This window comes from Triticum dicoccoides, chromosome 2A (genome assembly GCF_002162155.2).
Source record: "Triticum dicoccoides isolate Atlit2015 ecotype Zavitan chromosome 2A, WEW_v2.0, whole genome shotgun sequence".
NCBI lineage: Eukaryota > Viridiplantae > Streptophyta > Magnoliopsida > Poales > Poaceae > Triticum > Triticum dicoccoides.
The window spans coordinates 532,170,743-532,180,209 of NC_041382.1; positions in this window are offsets into that span (position 1 = coordinate 532,170,743).

A 9,467-nucleotide genomic window follows, 5' to 3' on the forward strand; every position below is an offset into this window, starting at 1 on the left:
ATAAGAACGTTGAGCTTATCACACCCGATCATCATGTGGTGTCTCGGCACGACGATCTTTTGCAACGGCGCATACTTAGGGAGAACACTTGTACCTTGAAATTTGTAGTGAGAGATCATCTTATAATGCTACCGTCAAACAAAGAAGAATAAGATGCATAAAGGATAAACATCACATGTAATCAATATAAGTGATAGGATATGGCTATCATCATATTGTGCCTTTGATCTCCATCTCCAAAGCACCGTCATGATCACCATCGTCACCGGCGCGACACCTTGATCTCCATCGTAGCATCGTTGTCGTCTCACCAACTACTGCTTCTACGACTATCGCCACCTCTTAGTGATAAAGTAAAGCAATTACATAGAGATTGCATTTCATACAATAAAGCGACAACCATATGGCTCCTTCCAGTTGCCGATAACTCTGTTACAAAACATGATCATCTCATACAATAAAATATAGCATCATGCCTTGACCATATCACATCACAACATGCCCTGCAAAAACAAGTTAGACGTCCTCTACTTTATTGTTGCAAGTTTTACGTGGCTGCTACGGGCTGAGCAAGAACCGTTCTTACCTACGCATCAAAACCACAACGATAGTTCGTCAAGTTAGTGATGTTTTAACCTTCAACAAGGACTGGGGGTAGTCACACTCGGTTCAACTAAAGTTAGAGAAACTGACACCCGCCAGCCACATGTGTGCAAAGCACGTCGGTAGAACCAGTCTCGCGTAAGCGTACGCATAATGTCGGTCCGGGCCACTTCATCCAACAGTACCGCCGAACCAAAGTATGACATGCTGGTAAGCAGTATGACTTGTATCGCACACAACTCACTTGTGTTCTACTCGTGCATATAACATCTACGCATAAACCTGCCTCAGATGCGACTGTTGCGGAACGTAGTAATTTCAAAAAAAATTCCTAAGCACACGCAAGATCATGGTGATGCATAGCAACGAGAGGGGAGAGTGTCGTCTACATACCCTTGATATGTCTCCAACATATCTATAATTTTTGATTGCTCCATGCTATATTATCTACTGTTTTGGACATTATTGGTCTTTATTATACACTTTTATATTATTTTTGGGACTAACCTATTAACCGGAGGCCCAGCCCAGAATTGCTGTTTTTTTTGCCTATTTTAGGGTTTCGAAGAAAAGGAATATCAAACGGAGTCCAAACGGAATGAAACCTTCGGGAACGTGATTTTTGGAACGAACAAGATCCAGGAGACTTGGACCCTACGTCCAGCAACCAACAGGGAAGCCACGAGGTAGGGGGCGCGCCTACCCCCCAGGCGCGCCCTCCACCCTCGTGGGCCCCCTGTTGCTCCACCGACGTACTTCTTCCTCCTATATATACCTATGTACCCCCAAACGATCAGATACGGAGCCAAAACCCTAATTCCACCACCGTAACTTTCTGTATCCACGAGATCCCATCTAGGGGCCTGTTCCAGAGCTCCGCCGGAGGGGGCATCGATCATGGAGGGCTTCTACATCAACACCATAGCCCTTCCGATGAAGTGTGAGTAGTTTACCTCAGACCTACGGGTCCATAGTTATTAGCTATATGGCTTCTTCTCTCCTTTTGGATCTCAATACAAAGTTCTCCCCCTCTCTTGTGGAGATCTATTCGATGTGATCTTCTTTTGTTGTGTGTTTGTTGAGACCGATGAATTGTGGGTTTATGATCAAGTTTATCTATGAACAATATTTGAATCTTCTCTGAATTCTTTTATGTATGATTGGTTATCTTTGCAAGTCTCTTCGAATTATCAGTTTGGTTTAGCCTACTAGATTGATCTTTCTTGCAATGGGAGAAGTGCTTAGCTTTGGTTTCAATCTTGCGAGTGACAGTAGGGGCAGCAAGGCACGTATTGTATTGTTGCCATCGAGGATAACAAGATGGTTTTTTTATCATATTGCATGAATTTATCCCTCTACATCATGTCATCTTGCTTAAGGTGTTACTCTGTTCTTATGAACTTAATACTCTAGATGCATGCTGGATAGCGGTCGATGTGTGGAGTAATAGTAGTAGATGCAGGCAGGAGTCGATCTACTTGTCTTGGACGTGATGCCTATATACATGATCATACCTAGATATTCTCATAACTATGCTCAATTCTGTCAATTGCTCAACAGTAATTTGTTCACCCACCGTAAAATACTTATGCTCTTGAGAGAAGCCACTAGTGAAACCTATGCCCCCCGGGTCTATCTTCATCATATTAATCTTCCAACACTTAGTTATTTTCATTGCCTTTTAATTTACTTTGCATCTTTATCATAAAAATACCAAAAATATTATCTTATCATATCTATCAAATCTCACTCTCGTAAGTGACCGTGTAGGGATTGACAACCCCTTATCGCGTTGGTTGCGCGGATTTATTTGTTTTGTGCAGGTGCGAGGGACTCGCGCGTAGCCTCCTACTGGATTGATACCTTGGTTCTCAAAAACCGAGGGAAATACTTACGCTACTTTGCTGCATCACCCTTTCCTCTTCAAGGGAAAACCAACGTAGTGCTCAAGAGGTAGCAAGAAGGATTTCTGGCGCCGTTGTTGGGGAGATCTACGCAAAAGTCAACACACCAAGTACCCATCACAAACCTTTATCTCCCACATTACATTATTTGCCATTTGCCTCTCGTTTTCCTCTCCCCCACTCCACCCTTGCCGTTTTATTCGCCCTTCTTCTGTTAGTCTTTCCATTTGCTTTGATGTCTTACTTGGCTCGTTTGCTCATTTGGTTGGAATAGTTGTTTATTTATTACTAAACAGAGAACCTAAGATCTATGGATCCTCATCCGCTTGCTAATCTTTTTAAGAGATCCAATTATGATGAACCAATTGCTAGTGAGTTTTGTGCACTAGATTATCTTTATGAAGTTTTGCTTGAAATTCGTGAATCTGAAAATTGTGATGAAGTACTTTATGGAGTGATTCACGATGGATCTTTGAATAAAAAGTATGATTGCAATGATGATAGTATAAATTCTATTAATGTCAATTGTGCTTATAATATGCAAAACCCTAAGCTTGGGGATGCTAGTTTTGCTTTGTCCTCTACTTGTTGCAATGATCATGATTGGGGTGATTCTTCTTATGATCTTGAAAATTTATTTAAGCCCCATGATGAATATGAGATTGATAATAGTGTTTGCAATATTATTGAAAGTGGGTTCAGAAGAGTGTCAACTTTAGATCCCACATATTTGGAGAATGTTCAATCTTATGATTTTTTTCATAGAAGTGGGTTTGGAGAGGTCATGACTTTAGTTAATGTTAATCCCACTATTTTGGAAGAGTGTCAACTTTGCATGCATGTGGATCGTGTTGAAAATATTTTATGTGATAGCTATTTTGTTGAATTTTCTTATGATCCTACATGTAATTATTACGAGGGAGGAAAATATGGTGGTAGAAATTTTCATGTTACTAAATTACCTCTCGTTATGTTGAGATTGCATTGTTTCTTTCCGCTTCCTTGCATATGCTAGTTTTTGCTTGCCTTGATAATTTATTTGCCTATAATATGCCTATGCATAGGAAGTATGTTAGACTTAGATGTGTTTGTCACGTGTTTTATGATTCTCTCTTTGTGCTTCAATTCTCTTCTTTCATGTGAGCATCATTGAAATATTATGCCTAGCTATAAGGCTTTAAAGAAAAGCGCTTGTTGGGAGATAACCCAATATTTTTCCTTGATGTTATTTAATAAATAATTTATATAGCCTCTGTTTTGGTTGTGTTTTTTGTGTTTAATTAGTGTTTGTGCCAAGTAGAACCGTTGGGAAGATTTGCGGAAAGTCTTGTTAATCTTGCTGTAAAAAAACAGAAACTTTAGCGCTCACGAGAACTGCTGCCATTTTTATTTGGAAAGAGATATTTAGTTAATTATTTTTTAATATGATTAATAGATAAATTCCTCACATCCAGAAATTTATTTTAGAATATTTGGGGTTCCAGATCTTGCGCTAGCTACAGATTACTACAGACTGTTCTGTTTTTGACAGATTCTGTTTTTCGTGTGTTGTTTGCTTATTTTGATGAATCTATGGCTAGTAAAATAGTTTATAAACCATATAGAAGTTGGAATACAGTAGGTTTAACACCAATATAAATAAAGAATGAGTTCATTATAGTATCTTGAAGTGGTCCTTTGTTTTCTTTCGCTAACGGAGCTCACGAGATTTTCTACTTTAAGTTCTGTGTTGTGAAGTTTTCAAGTTTTGGGTAAGGATTTGATGGATTATGGGACAAGGAGTGGCAATAGCCTAAGCTTGGGGATGCCCATGGCACCCCCAAGATAAACTAAGGACACCAAAAATCCAAAGCTTGGGGATGCCCCGGAAGGCATCCCCTCTTTCGTCTACTTCCATCGGTAACTTTACTTGGAGCTATATTTTTATTCACCACATGATATGTGTTTTGCTTGGAGCATCTTGTATGATTTGAGTCTTTGATTTTTAGTTTACAAAAATAATCTTTGCTGTACACACCTTTTGAGAGAGACACACATGATTCGGAAATTATTAGAATACTCTATGTGCTTCACTTATATCTTTTGAGTTATATAGTTTTGCTCTAGTACTTCACTTATATCTTTTAGAGCACGGTGGTGGATTTGTTTAATAGAAAGTATTGATCTCTCATGCTTCACTTAGATTATTTTGAGAGTCTTAAATAGCATGGTAATTTGCTTAAATAATCCTAATATGCTAGGTACTCAAGATTAGTAAAAACTTTCTTATGAGTGTTTTGAATACTAAGAGAAGTTTGATGCTTGATGATTGTTTTGAGATATGGAGGTAGTGATATTAAAGTTGTGCTAGTTGAGTAGTTGTGAAATTGAGAAATACTTGTGTTGAAGTTTGCAAGTCCCGTAGCATGCACGTATGGTAAACGTTATGTAACAAATTTGAAACATGAGGTGTTCTTTGATTGTCCTCCTTATGAGTGGTGGTCGGGGACGAGCGATGGTCTTTTCCTACCAATCTATCCCCCTAGGAGCATGCGCGTAGTGCTTGGTTTTTGATGACTTGTAGATTTTTGCAATAAGTATGTGAGTTCTTTATGGCTAATGTTGAGTCCATGGATTATACGCACTCTCACCTTTCCATCATTGCTAGCCTCTTCGGTATCGCGCATTACCCTTTCTCACATTGAGAGTTGGTGCAAACTTCGCCGGTGCATCCGAACCCCGTGATATGATACGCTCTTTCACACATAAACCTCCTTATATCTTCCTCAAAACAGCCACCATACCTACCTATTATGGCATTTCCATAGCCATTCTGAGATATATTGCCATGCAACTTTCCACCATCCCGTTCATCATGACCACGTTCATCATTGTCATATTGTTTAGCATGATCATGTAGTTGACATAGTATTTGTAGCAAAGCCACCGTTCATAATTTTTCATACATGTCACACTTGATTCATTGCATATCCCGGTACACCGCTGCTACCTGTTGAGCACTACGTTGGATTTCCCCGAAGAGGAAGGGTTGATGCAGCAAAGTAGCGTAAGTATTTCCCTCAGTTTTTGAGAACCAAGGTATCAATCCAGTAGGAGGCTACGCTCGAGTCCCTCGTACCTACACAAAAACAATAGCTCAACGCAACCAACACGCTCAGGGGTTGTCAATCCCTTCACAGTCACTTACGAAAGTGAGATCTGATAGAGATGATAAATAATATTTTTGGTATTTTTGGTATAGAGATACAAAGTAAAAAGCAAAGTAAAAGCAAAGTAATAATATAGTGATGGAGATTGATATGAAGAGAAAGAGACCCGGGGGCCATAGGTTTCACTAGTGGCTTCTCTCAAGAGCATAAGTATTCTACGGTGGGTGAACAAATTACTGTTGAGCAATTGACAGAATTTAGCATAGTTATGAGAATATCTAGGTATGATCATGTATATAGGCATCATGTCCGAGACAAGTAGACCGAAACGATTCTGCATCTACTACTACTACTCCACTCATCGACCGCTATCCAGCATGCATCTAGAGTATTAAGTTAAAAACAGAGTAACGCCTTAAGCAAGATGACATGATGTAGAGGGATAGTTTCATGCAATATGATAAAAAAAACCCATCTTGTTATCCTCGATGGCAACAATACAATACGCGCCTTGCTGCCCCTTCTGTCACTCGGAAAGGACACCGCAAGATTGAACCCAAATCTAAGCACTTCTCCCATGGCAAGAAAAACCAATCTAGTAGGCCAAACCAAACTGATAATTCGAAGAGACTTGCAAAGATAACAAATCATACATAAAAGAATCCAGGGAAGATTCAAGTATTACTCATAGATAGACTTGATCATAAACCCACAATTCATCGATCTCAACAAACACACCGCAAAAAGAAGATTACATCGAATAGATCTCCACAAGAGAGGGGGAGAACATTGTTGAGATCCAAAAAGAGAGAATAAGCCATCTAGCTACTAGCTATGGACCCGTAGGTCTGAAGTAAACTACTCACACTTCATGGGTGGGGCTTGGATGATGATGTAGAAGCCCTCCGTGATCGATGCCCCCTCCGGCGGAGCTCCGGAACAGGCCCCAAGATGGGATCTCGTGGATACAGAAAGTTGCGGCGGTGGAATTAGGTTTTTGGCTCCGTCCCCGATCGTTTGGGGGTACGTGGATATATATATAGGAGGAAGAAGTACGTCGGTGGAGCTTCGAGGGTCCCACGAGGCAGGGGGGCGTGCCCTAGGGGGGGGGGGCGCCCTCCACCCTCATGACCACCTCGTGGCTTTCTTGACGGAGGTCCAAGTCTCCTGGATCTTATCTGATGAGAAAATCATGTTTCCGAAGGTTTCATTCCGTTTGGACTAAGTTTGATATTCCTTTTATTCGAAACCCTAAAACAGGCAAAAAACAACAATTCTGGGCTGGGCCTCTGGTTAATAGGTTAGTCCCAAAAATAATATAAAAGTGGATAATAAAGCCCAATAATGTCTAAAACAGTAGATAATATAGCATGGAGCAATCAAAAATTATAGATACGTTGGAGACGTATCAAGCATCCCCAAGCTTAATTCCTGCTCGTCCTCGAGTAGGTAAATGATAAAAACAGAATTTTTGACGCGGAGTGCTACTTGGCATAATTTTAATGTAATTCTTCTTAATTGTGGTATGAATATTCGGATCCGAAAGATTCAAGACAAAAGTTCATATTGACATAAAAATGATAATACTTCAAGCATACTAACTAAGCAATTATGTCTTCTCAAAATAACATGGCCAAAGAAAGTTCATCCCTACAAAATCATATAGTTTAGTCATGTTTCATTTTCGTCACACAAGAATGCTCTCATCATGCACAACCCCGATGACAAGCCAAGCAATTGTTTCATACTTTAGTAATCTCAAACCTATAAACTTTCACGCAATATATGCGCGCGAGCCATGGACATAGCACTATGGGTGGAATAGAATATGATGAGGGGGGTTATGTGGAGAAGACAAAAAAGGAGAAAGTCTCACATCAACGAGGCTAATCAATGGGCTATGGAGATGCCCACCGATTGATGTTAATGCAAGGAGTAGGGATTGCCATGCAACGGATGCACTAGAGCAATAAATGTATGAAAGCTCAACAAAAGAAACTAGTGGGTGTGCATCTAACTTGCTTGCTCACGAAGACCTAGGGCACTTGAGGAGGCCCATTGTTGGAATATACAAGCCAAGTTCTATAATGAAAAATTCCCACTAGTATATGAAAGTGATAATATGAGAGACTCTCTACTATGAAGATCATGGTGCTACTTTGAAGCACAAGTGTGGTAAAAGGATAGTAACATTGTCCCTTCTCTCTTTTTCTCTCTTTTTTTGGGCCTTCTCTTTTTTATGGCCTTTTTTGGGCCTTCTCTTTTTTATGGCCTTTCTTATTTTTATACCTCACTTGGGACAATGCTCTAATAATGATGATAATCACACTTCTATTTATTTACAACTCAATGATTACAACTCGATACTAAAACAAAGATGACTCTATATGAATGCCTCCGGCGGTGTACCGGGATATGCAATGAACCAAGAGTGACATGTATGAAAGAATTATGAATGGTGGCTTTGCCACAAATACTATGTCAACTACATGATCATGCTAAGCAATATGACAATGATGAATGTGTCATGATGAACGGAATGATGGAAAGTTGCATGGCAATATATCTCGAAACGGCTATGGAAATGCCATAATAGGTAGGTATGGTGGCTGTTTTGAGGAAGATATAAGGAGGTTTATGTGTGAAAGAGTGTATCATATCACGGGGTTTGGATGCACCGGCGAAGTTTGTGCCAACTCTCAATGTGAGAAAGGGCAATGCACGGTACCGAAGAGGCTAGCAAGGATGGAAGGGTGAGAGTGCGTATAATCCATGGACTCAACATTAGTCATAAAGAACTCACATACTTATTGCAAAAATATACAAGTCATCAAAAACCTCGGCACTACGCGCATGCTACTAGGGGGATAGATTGGTAGGAAAAGACCGTCGCTCGTCCCCGACCGGCACTCATAAGGAAGACAATCAAATAACACCTCACGCTTCAAATTTGTTGCATAACGTTTACCATACGTGCATGCTACGGGACTTGCAAACTTCAACACAAGTACTTCTCAATTTCACAACTACTCAACTAGCATGACTTTGATATTATTACCTCCATATCTCAAAACAATCATCAAGCATCAAACTTTTCTTAGTATTCAACACACTCATACGAAAGTTTTATTATTAATCTTGCATACCAAGCATATTAGGATTTTAAGCAAATTACCATGCTATTAAGACTCTCAAAATAATCTAAGTGAAGCATGAGAGATCAATAGTTTCTATAAAACAAATCCACCACCATGCTCTAAAAGATATAAGTGAAGTACTAGAGCAAAACTATAAAACTCAAAAGATATAAGTGAAGCACATAGAGTATTCTATCAAATTCCAAATCATGTATGGCTCTCTCAAAAGGTGTGTACATCAAGTATGATTGTGGTAAACTAATAAGCAAAGACTCAAATTATAAAAGACGCTCCATGCAAAACACATATCATGTGGTGAATAAAAATATAGCTCCAAGTAAAGTTACCGATAGAAGTAGACGAAAGAGGGGATGCCTTCCGGGGAATCCCCAAGCTTTGGCTTTTAGGTGTCCTTATATTATCTTGGGGGTGCCATGGGCATTCCCAAGCTTAGGCTCTTTCCACTTCTTGTTCCATAATCCATCAAATCTTTACCCAAAACTTGAAAGCTTCACAACACAAAACTTAAAGTAGAAAATCTTGTGAGCTCCGTTAGCGAAAGAAAACAAAAGACCACTTCAAGGTACTGTAATGAACTCATTCTTTATTTATATTGGTGTTATACCTATTGTATTCCAACTTCTCTATGGAATATAAACTATTTTACTAGCCAT